The sequence below is a fragment of the Teleopsis dalmanni genome, chromosome 2, assembly GCF_002237135.1.
Source record: "Teleopsis dalmanni isolate 2A chromosome 2, ASM223713v2, whole genome shotgun sequence".
Lineage (NCBI taxonomy): Eukaryota > Metazoa > Arthropoda > Insecta > Diptera > Diopsidae > Teleopsis > Teleopsis dalmanni.
The window spans coordinates 226,573,628-226,592,674 of NC_051847.1; the positions used below are offsets into that span (position 1 = coordinate 226,573,628).

The window sequence follows — 19,047 nt, forward strand, 5'->3', positions numbered from 1 at the left end:
CATTAAAATAAAAAAAATTAAAGTGCCTTCTTACAATAACAATAATAACAACAATGGCACCAACACTAATAAAAAAACAACAATAAATCTACAATAAGTCTTTTGAAATTGTTGTTAAATTTTTATTTTATTTAATCAACTTAATAAAAAAGAAAATCTTAATAAACTAAGCCAATTTTACAATTGAAAATGCAACGCAGTTTTTAATGAAGAAGATTTTGAAGACTTAAGCTGCCCGCTCAGATCTCACGACGGCACCCGTTCGAGCGGTCGAGCGGTTCGAGCGATTTAGTTGCAAAATTACACACTCGGCGAAATGTTGCCTTTGTTGGTCCGAGCAAATTAAAAAATTATAAAAAATATTATTCTAAACAGTAAACTATTATTAACAAAACAATCTATCGCAGGCATCGAGCAACAATAATTAAAAAATTTTTTGTGTGTCTTTGCAGAGTTGGAATGATATTTTCTTAAAACAGTGCAGTGAAGTGAGTGTTAAAAATTAATAAATTAGTTAATAATAATAAATTAATAACGATCAAGAAAATTATAAATAAATTTAATATAAAAAGTTGATCAAACTTAAAAAGCTGAAAAGTGTTCAAACATTTCATTATCATTTTAAAGGATACCTCGAAAAAAGATAAATTTTAAGCCACACTAACCTAACAATACTCCCAATGTAAGTAAGAAATTATATAAATAAAATAAACATTTTTCTTTCATTTAATATTTTTATTTATTAATTAAAAGTTGTAAAATAATAATTTATTGTATAGAAACTCCAAAAGGGCGTGTGTTGACTTTGAGTCCTTTGCGTGTGTATGTTTTGTTTTTGTTTTTGACGTTTTTTTTTGTCAAATACATACTCTCTATATGCTTGTGCTTTAGCTGCACAATAAAAATAAATGAAAATTTTTTTTCACATGTAATAAATTTGATGATAAAATAAAAATGGATAATGGGCGATTTTCTTCTCTTCACATTTATAAAAGTACGCTCGCATAAGCACACAGAGCCACACATAAATCCACATACACATCCACATACAAGCCTACAAATGGAGACAATGTCTGCTGCTACACTACTTAAACGTCAAAGCCATAGACCAATAACAATAACAACACGAACAACAACAACAATAAAAACAATAACAACAATTCATCTGGTTTCTGTATTTCTGAACTCGTAATTTTGGAATTCACCATTACACAATCCAAGAAGACAAAAAAAAAATAATAAATATACCACAAGAATGTGTTCCTAACATCACACCGCACGTTAAAATGTTTTTGTTATTGTTGTTCGTGCAGCTAATCCTTTTCTCGTAATGCTCGTAGTGTTCGTAGTCTTGTATTGTCATTCACAAGCGTGGTGAAAAAGCTTTTTCAATGCTCTTACAAGAGCGCTGAGCATTTTAAAATTTCACTCATTTTCTTAGTGAGCAGAAGCAGCAACACACATGTGTCGGTCGCTCTACTCTTCAGTTGCGATTGAGCTTATGCCTCCTGCTAATACCTTATTTGCTTATTTACTTTATTGCCTGCCACTGATAAGAATTTTACTTTTGCTTCATCCCACGAATGGCATTGTAAGTATAAGGAAAGTGTCAGCTTTGTCGATTAATTACAACAAATGCACACATTTGCAGCCATTTCCTGTTTCCTACATTGTTGGTAGAACAGCAGAAAATCAAAGCAGAGTGAGTTTAATATCCGCCGTTGGATAATTCAACACATACTTCAAGTTAACTGAGCTTCTTAAATCTTAGTTTAGATTTTGATAAATGTTATTATGTTAACATATATCTTTATACGAGTATATGTTAAAAAAATATAAAATAGTATTCTTCACAGATTTGAAATTTCGTTTTCACAAAAAACACTGAATTGTTTCTATTGTTTATTTTTTGACAATAACGAGCCACAGCTGATTAGGGAACCATGCTAGAAGATTGAATCACCTGTTTAATCATTTTTGTGACAGTTGTGGAGAGGACGATGAAAGTGTCTCATATCTACTTTGTTACTGCCTAGTGTAAACGAAGCGCCGATTAATTATTTTGAGAGCTTCCTTTTTTAAGGATCTTGGCGAACTACAGAACTTCTGTTTAAAAAGCATTGTAAGCTTTACCGAAGGTTAAAGTTGATTTTTAAAACTCTAAGTTTTCTTTATACAGTAACACAACAGGCTAATAGGTTTTAAAATTAATTTAAAATATTTCATCAATTAACTTTGTCTCTAACTTTGTAACTTCTTTACTTATATACACTATGGGACGAATAATCTTAATGTGTGTTGATTTAAAAGTTTTGTAACAGTCTTTTTTCCATAATTTTTATATGTCCAGTAGTATGGTTAAGGAGAATAAAACTATATGTACCTTGCTATATTCGACCTGACATTGTTATGATTCTTGATTAATATTCTTAACTAAGCATCGATCTTCGCACTGATACGAAGTTCATTTGCAGAACTTTTTTTAATTATGAACGTCAAATAAAACGGGTAATTAAATGGAATTTAGCCAGTTCTATTATCTTTTTCATTGCACTTATGAATATTAAATAAAAATATTAAATAATCTTCATTTAGAATGAAAACGTTGTAATGAAAAACACTCAACTCATGAGCCATCAATTATATTTCGAAATTATGAGGATATTAACAGATTTGTGCATATATAGTATCAGTATGGATATTTTGAATACTAGTACCGCATAAGAGATGATCGTTATCCAACTTCTAATTAATGGAAAAAAAAATTATTTCAATGACACTGCTGATGTATGATTATTTGGAAATCGTGAATTATCTCATGACACTAAGAGCTATTAGGTCAGTGTTGCAAGGCTATATCCACATTTTGAAGTGAAAAATTCCCATAAGTTACAAATTTGTCGTCAATATGAAACGACGACAAAATTCTAATGAAATCTCTTTACGTTACAACACGAAATTTAAAAAAAAAGTCCAAATAAGTGGGCTGAGAGATTATTCTAAGTAATCTAATAATCTGGTATATTATTAAGCTATCTGAACTGAGAAAATCAATTTATAGTGAACTAGTTCATTTAGGTAAGAACAAAATATTAGCTTCCTTGCCGCTGTAATTGTACAAACTGTAATAAACTCGAACTGGAACTATAACCGACGATGATTGTGGATTATTGTTAAAGATGCTTATTCAATGCCTAGTTTTATATGAGGTTATCTTATAATAAGAGTCGTGACACGACATGGCGTTGCACTTAGCTAAGAATAAGATATATGTCATTCAAAAACAGAGCCTTCTTTTGATTATTGTGCCAAATAAGTAATTTATAGAAGAAAAATTGACTGGCACATTATTCAGTTATGCTCCAGTGGAAATAAGGAAGGATTCCTTCCTTGTTTACTTTGCGTATAAACTATAATAAAATGTTTTAAATTTTCTGAAAAAATAATGAGCATTCAGCAAATTCAAACTTCAATAATACCATATACCATAGTATTATTATAATACCATAATAATACCATAATAATATCTCACTAATATCAAAGCTGAAAACATTTATTTGACATTGAAGATCCTTTAAAATCAACAACAAATTCTAATATATTACATCTTATAATGTAATAGAAATAAGTATTAAAAAACCAATAGACATGTAAGATATTACAAACTAAGTATCTATATAGTACCAGAACATGTAATAAAGAAGTGACGTTGTTAAAAATGGAGCGAGGATTAAGAGAGCCTTGATATATTAGTACCTTGAAGTGCCATAACTGCTTTAAATGCAGCACTCAATATAATGACGTTAATTAATTTGAAATAAAAAGTTTTCAACTCAAAACAGTTTATTTTATTTTTATTTATAATTAAAATTTTAGGATTGAATATATGTTCAAGGATTTCTGGTAATTGTTTTCCAAATATTCTTTTTCGTTCGCATCTGTCATTAACAATATTTAAGAATGCATAATTCTTTGTTTCTTGTGGTATTAATACCACTTCTGTAGTTGATAAATACAGAAATTAAAATAGAAAATACAATATATCTTACAAATTGTTTTTCAATTTACTTAAGGTATGCAAATATCGCAACTCCAATTACGACTTCAACTCAATTTGGATTTTGATATCTTGATTTTATATGCTCAATATCAGTTTTAAGTTGTCCTTAAAGAAATGCCTAAAGTAAATAATATAAAATGTATTTAGCTCTAATTTTTATTCTCAAAAACATGAAACTGTGTCAGCTTACGTAAAAGTATTTAGCTTCGAGATACTCGTTATTGATGAAAGTTTCCTTTATCTTTGTTAATCAAGTCGACAAAGATTCCGCATACCGAAAATGCTTCGTCTTTCGATTGTTAGTGATTGTTTTTTGTTTTTTGTTTTTTGTTCTTTCTTTTCACATTTCTTTATTTTCCAACATTTTCTCAATTTTCCTAATTTTCTCGACTTAATTACAAAATATACGAACAATGTTGTCTGCTTAAACGTTTTATGTCCTCCCCTTTCCCTCCCACGTCGCTAGCAAGTCTTTTCGAATTAGTTTTCGGTGTGAAAATTCATTCAAATTGCAAATGGAAAACTCATCGAATTTGAGGAATTTGTGCTAAAGTAATGGTTTCACCCGGAAATGGTTTCACCCATTTTTGTCGCTGCTATCTTCTTCAGAGACTGGGAGCTGAAGTATAACTTTGATGACTTCTACAGTTGAAAAGTTGGAAGAGTAAATTTATAATTATTTTCCTATATAAATTTTTATTTCTTTAATAATTTCGATTAGTATTATAATAAATAAATACAATAAAAAGTAATATTATCGGTAATTAAAATATTTTATTAAAAACTTTCGTCTTTTTTGTTTTATAGTTCACTTTAGAAACCTTCCTATTTTTTAGAATATTAAAGTTGCATTCCAAAGTAAATAGAACAAATAATTATTTGTTAAAATTTTTTGCTGGCACTTTGACTTTTGCTTATTTCAATCTCTGCTAATATTTTTATAAGTAATATAATCTAAGTGTATTTGAGTTAAGTTGAGCATAGTGTGCAGCATGAAATGAATTGTTCAATTATTAGTATAAATTAATAGGAATTTAGCAATTATTAACAATTTAACAATTAACAATTTTAACAATTTAATTTAATTCTATTATTTTGGTTTCGCACATAAATTTCTTAATAATTCCTTATTTCTTTTAATCTGAATACATTTTTCACAGTTTGATGATGATTAAATATGGAAAATATGATCAACGAAAGAACATTATTAAAATGACATATGAGAGATATTTTAATTATTGATACTTCATTCTTTATCAGTTTCTCAATCAATTGTGTTAATAAATTATATATTCTAAGATTTTACGTGTTGCTTAGTAGACAATAGCAGTTTAGTAGGCATACAAAAACCACCTCTTAGGAATGAATAAGGAAGATTTCCACAATTAACCCGAAGGGCAGTGTGCGAAACTTCATTTCAGCAATTGGAGAAAAACGTAGAGACAAAGAAATTTAGTACTTAGAAGTCTAAGTGTATTTAAGCCAGAAAACATAATAGGTTGAGATGGTGGGTTTATTGCTTGAGCGCGAAGGTGTGTTAGTTGTAGACTCTGTGATCAGGGTTACGAAAGCCAAAAAGGGTGTGATAGAGGCATATGAATGTCTGTAAATGAACTAATAGGTGGAGTATTAGAGGGGTTGTAACGAATGGCTAGACTAATCTGAGCTTCCAGGTATTGGATGCACCCGTATTGGGTGCAATCACGGAGGACTTTACATTTCGTATTATACTTAAAAGAATTCAACACTACATTCAATAATTAGTTTTTGATATCTTCGCTTCATATGTTTAAAGTTACGAAATGGCGCGACAACAGTCAATAGTTTTATCTAAATCAATAAAACTTTATTGTCTTAGTTCATTGTGATTAGTATAGAGTTTTATATAAAACATTTTTCAAAAAAGTTTTCAAGGAAGTTTCGTCAATTACAAGTATTATTGCTATTAATTGAGAAACTTGTTGTAGAAAATTATAAAATTTAGCACAATTTGTGTGCACTTTCATCAAACTTCTCCAATCAAAATAAATAAATATTGCATCCACGTACTGAACGTACTGAACAGAAGATCCCATATACACATGTTCATACACACACACACTTCAAACAAATTCTAAGCAGGACATATCCTCAACACAACAAAAACAACATAAAAAGTTTTTAGCAAATAAAAAAGCGAAAGTAAGAATTGCACTTAACATTAAAAATAGGGGGAAGACGAGTATGCAAAACAAAAACAAAATATGAAGATGCTTAAAAAACGTAAACTTGTTGGGTTGAAATTCAAAATGCTGCTTACGTGTTGTTGTTGTTGTTGTTGTTGTTTTTGTTGTTCTTATATTCTTTATGTCAGATTGTAAGTGTTTTCTAACTATTTTATTTTAGTGAACTATGCTTTTTTCGTAGTTGGTTTGCATTTACATTTTCTTGAGGTTATTTTTGTTGTTCTTATTTTTCTTTTGCTCTTACATATATTTGTTGTAGTTGTAGTTGTAGTTGTAGTTGTCATCCTCTTAAGTGGTCTTGTAAGTTTTGGTCGTTGTTATGAATAAAGAATATTTATTTGCGGAACGTTTAACGTTGCGTGTAAAGTGCTTATTTCTGTTACATTTTTCCTGCTGCTACTGCTGCTGCTCTTGTTGTTGTTATTATTGTTGTTATGATGTTTCATTTTTCTCTATGTTCATTGCAGAAACGCATAAATGTTTTGAAAAAAAAACTAGTTCGTGGGGAGTAAAATATGGTTTAATGGTTTGAAATAATATTTTCCTTTTCGCAGTACAACAAAATTGCATGCATTTTTAATATTTTCCTTTTGAAAAGTTTTGATAAAAGTTTTCAAGAGCTTACAAATATAATATTTGTAATTTAATTATTTCAAAACCGTTACCTGTTTATGTTTTAAGCCATTCTTTAGTTTGTTAGACAACTAAAAGCACTTTTCTGTGAGTGCAAACCAATTTTGGCAATGAAATTGTTTAAATTCGCTAAAATAATGCAGTTCTGTTTTTCTTAAAAGGAAGTACTCTTCTGTAAGTAAAAATAGTTGTTCAAAAAAATTATTTCAAAAGTTTTGAATAAAACTGAACTCATATTAGCCTTAAATATTTTTAATTATAGACTTTATAAATAATTGCACTACAAACAGAATAGTATTGATATTAACAATTAAAAAAAAAATATAATTAAGAAATATAGAATGTAGAATAACAGCTGGTTTATGATTTCGTTCTAATATAAACACAGCAAGTAAATTTGTTAATAAAACTTTCGCAACAAATTAACAAAACTCCAGAAAAATGTGCGAACATAAAAGTCAAATACGGTTTTGGGTCAGTTGGTTAAGGTGCGTTGACTCTGAGCTTCAGCTTTGGCAGGACACGAGATCGATTGCTGGTACTTGCAGGCTCAAAAAATTATTTCCGAATAATTAAATACAAGAATTATTTCCAAAACCACTGTTGATGGGTATTTGGCAATAATCGAAACAGCTGTATGGTCAACCAAAAAATCAATTAATTAAAAATAATATAAAATTAATTTTTGTTGTTGTAGTTCACTACTGTTCGAAAAACTTCTATATACTTTATATAAATTTAAGTCATGATTTTCTTTTTTAAATATTAAATATTTTTCATGAATTTAAATTTATATAATGGCACGTGCAAAATGATTAAAACACTCTAAAAATTTGAATATATTTTTACAACTACAATAGTTTTACAGTATATTTTTCTTTTTTCATCATTAATTCCACATTCATCATATACATGTTAAACTGAAATTACGAAATTACGAAATTACTTCACTAACCATTCCAAAGGCAAGAGAATATTGCTCATACGCACTGCCATTACAATTTTAATTAAATGTCAAAATGACACGAATTCAATTGTTTCCGTCATTTCTGACAAATACAATAAGCCATTTAACAACTCCCGTGAGAGTCATAGGTCCAGTATCATGCCAAGACAATTGTTACGTCACTAAAACCGTATAAATAGTAGTAAAAAAAAATTAACTACTAAAAATGTTAAAAGAAGAATCATGAAAAAAAACACACACTCCCATACACCCATACAACACATTTTTACACGCATGCAAAATTAGCAGGATAGCAAAGCACAGAAACACCGTCAGCGCAACTAAAACACTTCACTAAGATGCTCTACGCAAAAAAAAGACTGAGAATAGCAACAAATTAACAATGTTTTAATAAAAAAACATGTACTTAGAGAAGAATAAAAATAAAACTTAGAGAAGAATAAAAATAATAAAAATAAAAAAATGAACAAAGTAAAAGCATAAAATATACAATAAAAAATGGACTTACTATGCCATACACACACACACACATGCATAGCTCTGTTTTTTATTTACAATTGAATGAATTACATGGGACATATGCAAGAAAGCGTAAACAACTTCTTCTATATCGCCGCAGTGTAAAATGGTGGCAAGGACAGAGGAAACAAATGTCCACATAAAGCAAAGAGTACTCAGAGGCACAATTGTGGTTTTACAGCCAACTACGCTTTCAAAAAAAGTGCAAGAAGAGGTAGTACTACCATAAGCCGAGTCAGTGACATGTAACTACAAATTTGTGTATGGAAATAAATGGCAGAAGAGAAAAGAAAAGACGAAAATTTAAATTAAGAGTAAATATTTTAATGTATTTTCTCTTCATACATATTATGTGTATGAATTTTAATTGTGTCAAGTGAAAGAGTGATTGCAAGAAAAACAATTTTAATGGAAAACGTCAAAAAATACAAAGTCTCTGAATTTCAAAATATATTTTTTTTTTAAAAAACATTAAATCCCTGATGTGATTAAAAATGTTTTATAATATTGGATAGATGTTTTTTATCAAAAAACAACATACAAGTTAGTTTAAATTAAGAATCACTTTGAAGTCAACAAAAGGTGTACAAATAATATATATTGATAATGTATAAATATATAGTCATATAATATTTATAATATTTAATATATATCATGTATATTCACTGAAATGAAAATGTTTGCATATTTTAATTTTTTTCATTATTTTTATTTTTGAAACGGGATAATTAATCAATTCTTTAAATAAATTCACAAATTTTTTAATTATTTTAAAATGTTTATTTTCTAGTCTATATTCTATAGTCATCTTCAAACTAATTTTTTACAGTAATTTTGTCAAAAAAGATAATTATCGAAGCAATTGTAATTTTACAAAATCAATTTAAAATTTTTGTTAATTGGGAATATTTATTATTATAAATATTAATAATATTTTGATAACTATTTTGCTAATAGAAATTTAAAAAAAACAAGGTAGGAAAACTAGTGCTTATGTACATTCTATGAAACAGAACGCAATTGGTCTTATGTTGAGTATTAAACATACTTTATAAAAAAATATTGGGTTGTCCCAAACTGACATGTGCCCAAACCAATGTCATTGTAATTTTAATGCTTTCTGTCATTTTATGTTAACATGTGCTCGTCTCTTTTTTAAAGCAGAACAAAAAAAACCAACCTCAGAAATACATATTTATACTCATTATGGTGAATAACTTTGAGCCTGCGTGCTCATTTGTTCCACTTTTTAACGTTGCCCACAACTTCACAGCCTCACAGCTTCACAGCTACACAAAAGTTGTTGTACCATTTATGCGCTCACTTAGCGGTGCTTTTACTTTGTACAATGTTTTTCTTCTTATTTTGTTGTTGGTGTTGAAATTATTTTTATAAATATGCAAAAGTGTTTGTGCGTGGCATTTATTAAGTCAAGTTTCGAAATGTGTGGCAATTTGTGTTAGTCCCTGATTTAAATGGCATTTTACTGATAAATACAAAATGGTGGGGGTAGACTTCGTAGCCGTAGTTGTAACAACGCGACAGAGGTTATCAATGAAGGAAAGCCTGAATCGTTGGTTTGTATGCGTGTAAATTTTACTTACGTGTGTTGCCTCAATTTGTTTAGTTCAACATTTTGTTTCTTAACGGAATATTATCGGTTTTGCTGTTGTTGTTGTTATTGCTGTTGTTGCTGGTAGGTACTCTGGCAATGACAGTGGCATTTGAAAATCGCTGCGACGTGTTATGAGTTGTTTCCGTTCTCATCCCACGGTTTCCTTAAACTCAAGCGCACATCAGAGGCGCATAAGTTTACAATTGCTTTTTAACAATATTTTCATCGATTGTGTTCGAAATTTTTGTTTGTGTTTTATCATTTATTGCCAACATTTTATGTTGCCAGCATTTATGTTGCTCAGGGTGTGTGTTTACTTGTGTGTGTGCTTCTACTGAAGTTGCTATTGTCTCTTTGACATTGTTGATAGTTGATAGTTAGCTTTGTTTTTAATATAATAAAAATTGGTAAATAGTGAACTTCAGACAATTTTGAATGAGCGTACGTGTATTATTGTTGTTATTGTTGTAAGTGTTGGTGTTGTGCCCCCGAGTTTTGCTTGAGATTTTTGATGACATTTATGATTGTTATTTTATGGAATTTGTCATTTTATTTTTAATTTTATATGTTGCCACCTTGATCATTTTTAAAATAATTGAAGTTGGAAAAATAATATTTTTTTTTTATTAAGAAGTCAAACAAACTATCATACAAAGGTTTTAAGTTAATATAGAGAATTTCTGCAGAGAAACTGTTTTTTTTCTCTTGCTGTAATTTGGCACTTTGGCTGTTGTTCATTTTAATATACATATGAATTTGAACTAATGGTGCTTTCGTAAATCTGGGGTAATTTTTTTAATCGAGATGCTCTTCTAATGCATTATGCAATTATGCATTATAGAATCTCGAGCAAATTGTATAATACTCGAGATTAATTTATACTACTCTAGATATTTTTCCAGAGTAGCAAGATTGCCCTGAAAACAACAACTTTATTTATATATATGATTCACATATAAACTGTGATTTAATTCGATATATATACAAACAAAATCACAAAAATGTTAGATTACTTTAAAAATGTTCGATTGGGCAACAAAATTTGTCAGATCGAGAGTAAATCTAAATTGAATCCAGACACATCAATCGACAATGCCATTAGTACAGCATTAACTGCTTGCGTAAGAGAACATATTAGTAATTGTAGTGTTTTAAAACATAAAAATATCCGAAAAAGGAGCTTCAGTTTGTGAAGAGACAATTGCAATAACTGTTTTACTGACTTCAGTAAGTGAAATTGAAAATTTTTCAAATTAATATCGCATAAGGTCTATTATCAGTCGCTAATAGAAACTATAATGTCTGGCTCTACAGTGAGTAATCAAGTCTAATTAAATTAGGTGACTCCGGTCGTACCTATTATTCACTAAATAATAAACTATTAAAATGTACATCTAGTTAACTAGTTAACTACATGTTAAGGTTATGCGTAAGACATTAAAATCTGATGTCAATGAAACACGGAATAAAGACTTAGATAGAAATTTGTAATATATGGAACACAAAAGAAGTTATTTTATTCGCCCTATAATCTTTAATGAATATCTTTTGTATTTATTATTATGTTACTGATCAAGATGCAATGATTTATTTATTCGGTTTGCTTTTTTAATGGTGTTATGTTTGTCAATTTAAATTAATACCCAGTCATTGAACCCCATTAAGCACATTTTCGTATAGATGTTGTATGAAAGATGACACATATTGATGCATATTTATCGATTTAAATGCGATAATCTATACATACTGTTCACATATTATTCATTATCCTGATGATGAAACAATTCTGTTTCATTTGAATTAAATTTTAGTTTTACTTACATTCAAACATTTTGTATGCAAATTTAAATAATCTCTATTAATTTGTATTTTATCATTTACAGATATATAAGCTTCTACAATTAACTTCATTAAAACATCAAATAAAATGGCGAAAATGTAGCAAACATGGCACATGTCCTGCGACCAAGCAAAAACGTAAGTACATACGAGTAAATATAGAATCCTTTCAAGTCATTCATGGCAAGGATAAAGCCATGTCGAGCAGCTCAGCCAATTTGACTTCAACTAATAAATTTTGTATTGCCAATACACTCAATTGAATTTGTGCAATTTGTAAGTTGTTGTTGGCAGAATTGAAATGTGTCCTTAGAGTATATTTTCAGCTCCCATTATTGATACACACTTTGGCTCGATAAATTCAGTTTCAAGATTTTGTAGCCAAAAATCTTGTGCATTTCCATTTGTTTTCTGCAGACTTCGACATCAATTCAATGCAATGCGAGTGAATTGACTTTCTTTCAATGCCTGTCACTCGTAACAATTGTCGCATAAAGACAACTATCATTGCCTCTTAACGGAACAACGGAACAATGTCTCTCTGTTATTACTCTGAGTTCTTCTGACTCCTCTTTGATAACAAAATAAACTAATCAAGAATATCGCAAAAAATAATGAAAAAGGAAAAAATATAAATATTGCTGAAATTCCAATATTCATGCACTCTGAACAGCAACATTGTTGGCATTGTCAGTGGCACGAGCAGGAACAACAACAATTGTTGCGACAACAATAGCAACTACAAATGCTACAAATGCAACACAATAGTGTCAACAACAAATATTCATTTTGTCAGATTTGCAATCATATTACACTCCAGGCATTTGCATTGTAACTACCGAGTGACATCAACTCGACAGCCAAGAAGCTCATGTTTTTTTCTCTTGCTAGGCTGGTGGGTTTCTGGTACTGGTACTGGTTCTGGCTCTGGTTATAGTAGCTGCTGGTAGTGTCCATCGCGTATGCTTTATGAGATGTGCTTTAATAATTTTATTGCTATTATGATATGATGATTTTGCCTCCTTCAATCTGAACAGCAAACTCTTTACTGCAAATGCTTAACTACACAAAACATTAACTGCGAACAGCGTCTTTTGTCTTTACGAATCCAGTTCACAGAAACAATTAAATTGCAACTTAATAGTTGAGCATTGCATTTCAAGAAAGAATTATTGAAGTCCTTGTTTATTTATTTTCAGTTATCTTTTCTGATTCTTACAGTTGCAAAAGTTTTTATTGTAAAAATTATTGTTGAAAGAAAAAATATTAATTTTCTGTTCTACTTGAAATTTCCGCTTTCCAGCACAACATCCTCATTTGAAACGAGGTCAGTTCTACTTAATAAGAAATATTTTTTTGTATTTTCAGATTTAGTAGTTAGAAAACAAAGGAAATGTGTAACAGATAAATCAGAATCCAGATAAAAATCAACTTGATTGCTCTCTCTGTCTCTGTGGCACAAAACTTAAAATCCAAATTTAATATCAAACTTAAAAATATGTTGGCAATTAAGTGAGTGAAATACTGAGAATACTGAAGGAACCATAGAATAGTTTTAAAATAGATATATGTGATTAAATGTGTCGGTAAGATATATCGGTATAGATAATATCGTCAAAATTTTGTCACATTTGAAGAAATAGTAGCGTAATTATTGTGTATAAAGTCCCAGTTATAAGGAAAAACCTTTGTTTCGTAAATTTAATTCTTCACAGAAATATTTTTAAATTAATTTTCGTCGAAGTAGCAGGCGTCATACTTCAAACCCTTATAGAGTATAACGATATTTAAGATTGGATTCATTTTTCGAGCCAATAGCACTATATCTCCCACTATTTCTTATGTAGTGAGCTTACTCACTATCTTATAATCAAGACATTGTATATTTTTTGACTTATATTCAAGTTGCTTTTACAAAAATCCTGTTACTGTAACAATTTCCTATCCGGTTAAGACTAGGATGTTCTGTTAGATCTTTAGTGTTTACTACTGATATTTTGCATTTTAATAATAAGTTTAAATGCTCTATATACATATTATATGTATTATTATATATATATTGTCTAAATAGCCAATCTTTTCATATTTTAGGCATACCAATATTGCTTCTGCATGTCAGGGATTTTATTAATCTTCGTAGTAGGTTACGTTAAATTGAGAGGGAGCGTGCTGACAATTAAAAGCACTTCCTCGAAGGCCTATGTTGCCCATTGTGATGCCCTCAAATCTTCGTAGTAAGGTATTATGAAACTTTATGGCTTAACCTTATAACGTGTGGCGGCATCTATTTTCATATTATCACAATTTAGATATTATAGTAAATACTCATTTTTAAATTGATATCACACATTGGAGTATACACAAACACATAGCAAAAGACTTACCCTATATCAATCGAAATATGATTGATATCCTTAATTCAGAACAATGATAAGACATCCAATAAAAATATCTATTGGTAGCTGTATAATCTGTTGATAAAAGCGTAAGTAACCTGCAGATGATATATAATTTATTATTACATATAAGCGGCTTTAATACTATAAGTCCATGATTTGATTTTGTTTTGAATTAGCGTCTGCATATGAAGTTTTTTTTATTAAATATGAGTTCCAAGTATTTGAAGCTGTATGCCGATGCTATATCTTCTTCGGATATCTTCAGTAAATGCGATTTTATTTTTAGATTAGGAAGATATTTAGAAAAGCAAATGATAATTGTTGATGGTTGCTTTATTACACTTGGTAATCAGCTGATACCCTACTATCTTTCGCAATATATTGTTTGCATAAAACTTTGAGATATATTGAAATACCGACTACACAAAATTTATAAGTGCTAAGCTCTATCCCTACTTCAATCGCTTGTTCAATTAAAAAATGATTTTTACCTGAAATACGGAACTTTTCATCATTTAAGAAATCACCCATAGACTTGATTAGTTGAGTTTAAATTCAATACTATTCCATTTTGATTGTGAGTCCTTTAAATTAGGTTACCTTAAATAATGGCCCTCAGTAATGCACAGGATTAGCGTTGTTCAAACACAGACTAGAAGAATCGATTAAAAAACCACAGTAGTCAGCGTGCGAACAATGCTGAAAGATATGACCCCTCTATTCAAGTGAAAATTAACAAAGCTGATAAGTCTACAAACTTGGCTTTGACCTTAATTTAAAAGTATGACCGGTAAGTAGATCGGTAAGAAGAGGGGATCAAAAAATGTTTATTCTTCTGCTAGCTAAAAACGGGTTTTGATAAAGATAGTAAAACATGGCTTCCTCCTCCTCTTCAGAGTCGCAACTGCGAGAATAGTAATTTTAATGTAGACTAAGTCGAATTGCACGTCCTCTTAACACACAGTGATTGGTATATTTCTTGTCAAATTTGAACCAAGTAAGTCCGTGGAAGTTCAGAAAACGCCTCTTAAATTCTAGGTAGAATTAAAAAACAAGAAAACTGAAAATTAGTGTTGCAAATTGAAAATTAAAATTTTTCAATACTTTTGGATAGAGAAGAATATATCTTAATTAAATGATGAAATATTTTACCTACTGCACTACACGGTGTCAAAAACAAACTTACCAATTTCTTTCCAAGAAATGTTTGCAATATACGTACAAATCACTATCTTAAAGCAAAATATCATATAAAACCACTCTAACATTAGATGCAGCAATGTTCCGAATGAGTCTGAGTACGAGCGTATGGCCATTCAATATTTACTAGATATTAGTAAATTAAGTTATCCAGCAATCAAGAGGAAGCAATCTGAAGATGGCCACTTAAAGTATTAATATTAAACACTTGATTACTTGCTTTTATCATTAAAACATTAACATCCTTGGTCGCATTAAAGGACATTATATCTTTTAGAAAATGTAAGCAGTTTTGGACAAAGTTTTTGAAAAGTTATGAAATTTTGAAACGACCAGCACAGCAAGGCTTGTAGTTCCAGCAACTGCAACAAAATTTGCCATTGGGTGTTGCAAGCAAAACTTTATTTCTTACTAAAAATGCATGAAGTGAAGAGTTTACACATGCAAATGAAATAAAACGAAAAACACACAAGTAGCATGCAAAGTGCATCCTTTCACATCCATCCTGTAACCGAGCGAAGAAATGGATGCATGTAACCGAGATCGAGCAAACCTGCTTACTTGTGCTAAACTTCAATTGGGATTAGTACAACAGTTATTTTTGTGTCTTGGTCGTATATTTCGGTAAGCTGTTGGCAGTTTGCAGGAGGAAAATGTAGACACTTTGGCAGTGAAGCACACAATCCCATAATAATGCATTTGGAGGCATAAAAGACAATTTACGTCTCCATAGAGCAAAAAATTTGACCTTATTTATTACTGCAAGCATAGAGTTTGTGGCTTACACATATGTTTACATATGGGAACATTGTTATGGCAATCTAACATAGGATGTTGTCTTTTACGTGATCACGAAGAGATGTGAGAAAAGTGGAATGGGAAATTCGTTTTCAATGTAATGCACCTACCGGATACCTTTGTTGCTTCAATGTGCATTGGAGCATCTTAAAGATAAATGCCTGCACAGGTTATGTAGTCTCATAAATTTTACTGCGGTTAAGCACCAGCACTCGACAGCAATTCGAGACCTTTAAACATTTATGACTGTAATATATTCATCTGTGTGTAGCCTGCATTGTCTCGCAGCCATGACAATGCCCCACATCAGCTGCACAGTTGAGACTTAGCTGCAGCAATTAATCTGCATTAGCGCATATCCAACATTTATTAGCAAAGGATATAACGTACGCCTTTTAAGCATTTAATCAATAAAACCTTTGAAGGCAATAATGTGCCTTTAATTTATTGTCCTTATTGTTTTATGTCCTTGCAGGCACGGCAATCATGGCAGTCATGGCAGCTAATGGCAGCCAATGGCTGTTTTGCATGGTAATGTAAAACTCATTTTAGGTACATTAAGCAATAAGTACGAGAATGCATAAGAATGAAAATTAAATGGGTTTTGATGGAATTGAATTATGTTTAAATGAATGACAATACCTCGCACTATGGAAATGCGGTGTTGATAGCTGAAAATGCATTTATAATATTTCGCTGTTTTAGCATTGAGACGCATGCACCTGCATATAATCCGTTATTGTTGTGTTGTCAGTATTATAAATAAACAATTCAAATTCAGTTATACTAAATTTGTAGGATCACAAAATGCAAATTCAAACCTTGCATTGTATATTCTTAGTTGCGTTCATCAATCCAAGCATCAATAAATCAATCGAACCAACTTCAGATGCGCGCACTCACTCAATTGGTTTTTGTTTTCGAAAAAAACAGCGACCGAATATCGAACTGCAACAATAAATCGTGGCATGAATTATTTACATTTTCTTTCCCAATGCCCTGTGATATTCTACAGTCCCACACTGGAGCACTGGAGAAGGGCGTTAGAAAGTCCTACACCTCGAAAGCGATTTGCATATGCATTTTCCCCTACGCGTGACGCGGTATTGCATAAGCAATCAGTTTCGATTGGTTTATGGCATCAAATCAAAAACAATGCAAAATTAAACTCTGCAGTTGCACTTGCTGCTTCTGTTCCTGCTGCAGCAGCTGCAGTTGCTGCAAGTGGATTTGGTGCATTGGTTAAGAGTGTGGGAGCAAATAACGAAAGTAATTTGAAATTCAAGTTGCAAAATATTTATCAACAAAAAAATTCTACCAACTATTATGAACTATTACATAAATATTATACTAAACAAGCTAATATAGATTGATTATTTGATAGAGGAATTCGATATATTTTAGGTACACTCATGCCTGCAGTTTTCCTTTAAAAATTTAATCATATTGTACGGATTACCACAAATTTAAAAGTCTAACATAGCAAATCTGACTGTGACTACATGCTTTCATTTTTTTATTTCCAAAAATTGACACTTTTTCCACTTTCCTGTACTTAACTATCCTTAATATAGATTAATTAAAAATATCGTCTGTTTTCATTAAAATTTTAAAATGGCTCCATAACTGTCAAACAGTCATGAATCGTAGGATCTAACTAAATTGGTGAAGCGAATTGACTGCCTCTCAGTTTACTGTTTTGATCGCTAAGCTACTGTCAAAAATGCTAAAGAGTATTCAGATTCAAACTCTTATATACCGATTTATTTATTCTTACAAGAACTTTCCTGCTATACATTAATGCTATGGTCGATTTTAAACAAGGATCATACAAGGAGCTTTCTTGCAAAATTCAAATACAGTAAGAATTGACGATGGTAAGAAATGACCAAAGTTTTTAACATTACTTTAATGAAGAGGCGTGTCGATAAGTAAAAGTTGATCTATTTTAATGACAAAATTTTATTTCAAGACGGGACTCACTTCTGCATTAATCACGTTGTCTATTAGCAACATAGTCACATTTGGAAGGCAGATTAGCAAGACGAATTCGATGATGATCTACCAGCTAGGGGCAGACGTCACTTAACGTCACTTCAGTGAAGAAGCGTATTGATGAGAAAAAGTTGATTTATTTTTATGACAAAACTGTATGTTAAGACGAACCCCATTTCTGCATTAGTGACGTTGTCTATTAGCAAATAGTCACATTTGGAAGCCAGATTAGCAAGACGAATTCGATTGTGTTCTATCAGCTAAGGGTACACGCTGAAAAGTAGAGTTTAGTGAGGTTTATGTCCCTTTAGTATCATCGAACTGTACTGTACTTCAGGAATAAAGAAAACGCAACTGCAAACGGGAGTGACATGACGATTGGTCACGTGAATTTTACATTCATTTGATTTTGACCAAAAATTCTTGTTATATAGAGAGAGATTCTTATCATGCTGTATAAGAAGAATTTTAAATGATAAAGAATTCCACATTTGTTATTCTAATTATTTCAAATTTATTTCTTAATGTTATGTTCGGAAGATAATAAAATACAATTAATTAATTAAGGACTAGAACAAATATTAATGAAAATTTTGAGAAGATTAAGGTCTTCTAAAAAAAACTGGAAACGGTTTTGAAAAAATGGCATCTATGTATAAGAATATATTCGGCTTTAAAGTAAGGGGTATATAATTTACTATTTTATTCAGTTTGGCTATTTAAATGAGCCGTTTTTGAGCGTTTAGCGGGCTGAATATTTTTTCAAATAAAGTAAAAAAATATTCTTTTTGTTGCAA

The 19,047-nt window shown here is 30.4% G+C and overlaps 1 protein-coding gene across 11 annotated transcripts in view; it reads left to right on the forward strand.

Moving 5' to 3' along the window:
* Nucleotides 1–603: 603 nt before the first annotated feature.
* The window catches only part of LOC119677377, a 117,411-nt gene continuing 98,967 nt past the window's right edge, over nt 604–19,047 (forward strand). For all 11 annotated transcript variants that reach the window (XR_005252255.1, XR_005252253.1, XR_005252254.1 and 8 more), the window contains exons 1-2: nt 604–682; nt 11,903–11,996. The gene's annotated coding sequence lies outside the window, so the exon portion shown is untranslated. The remainder of the gene's footprint in view (nt 683–11,902; nt 11,997–19,047) is intronic.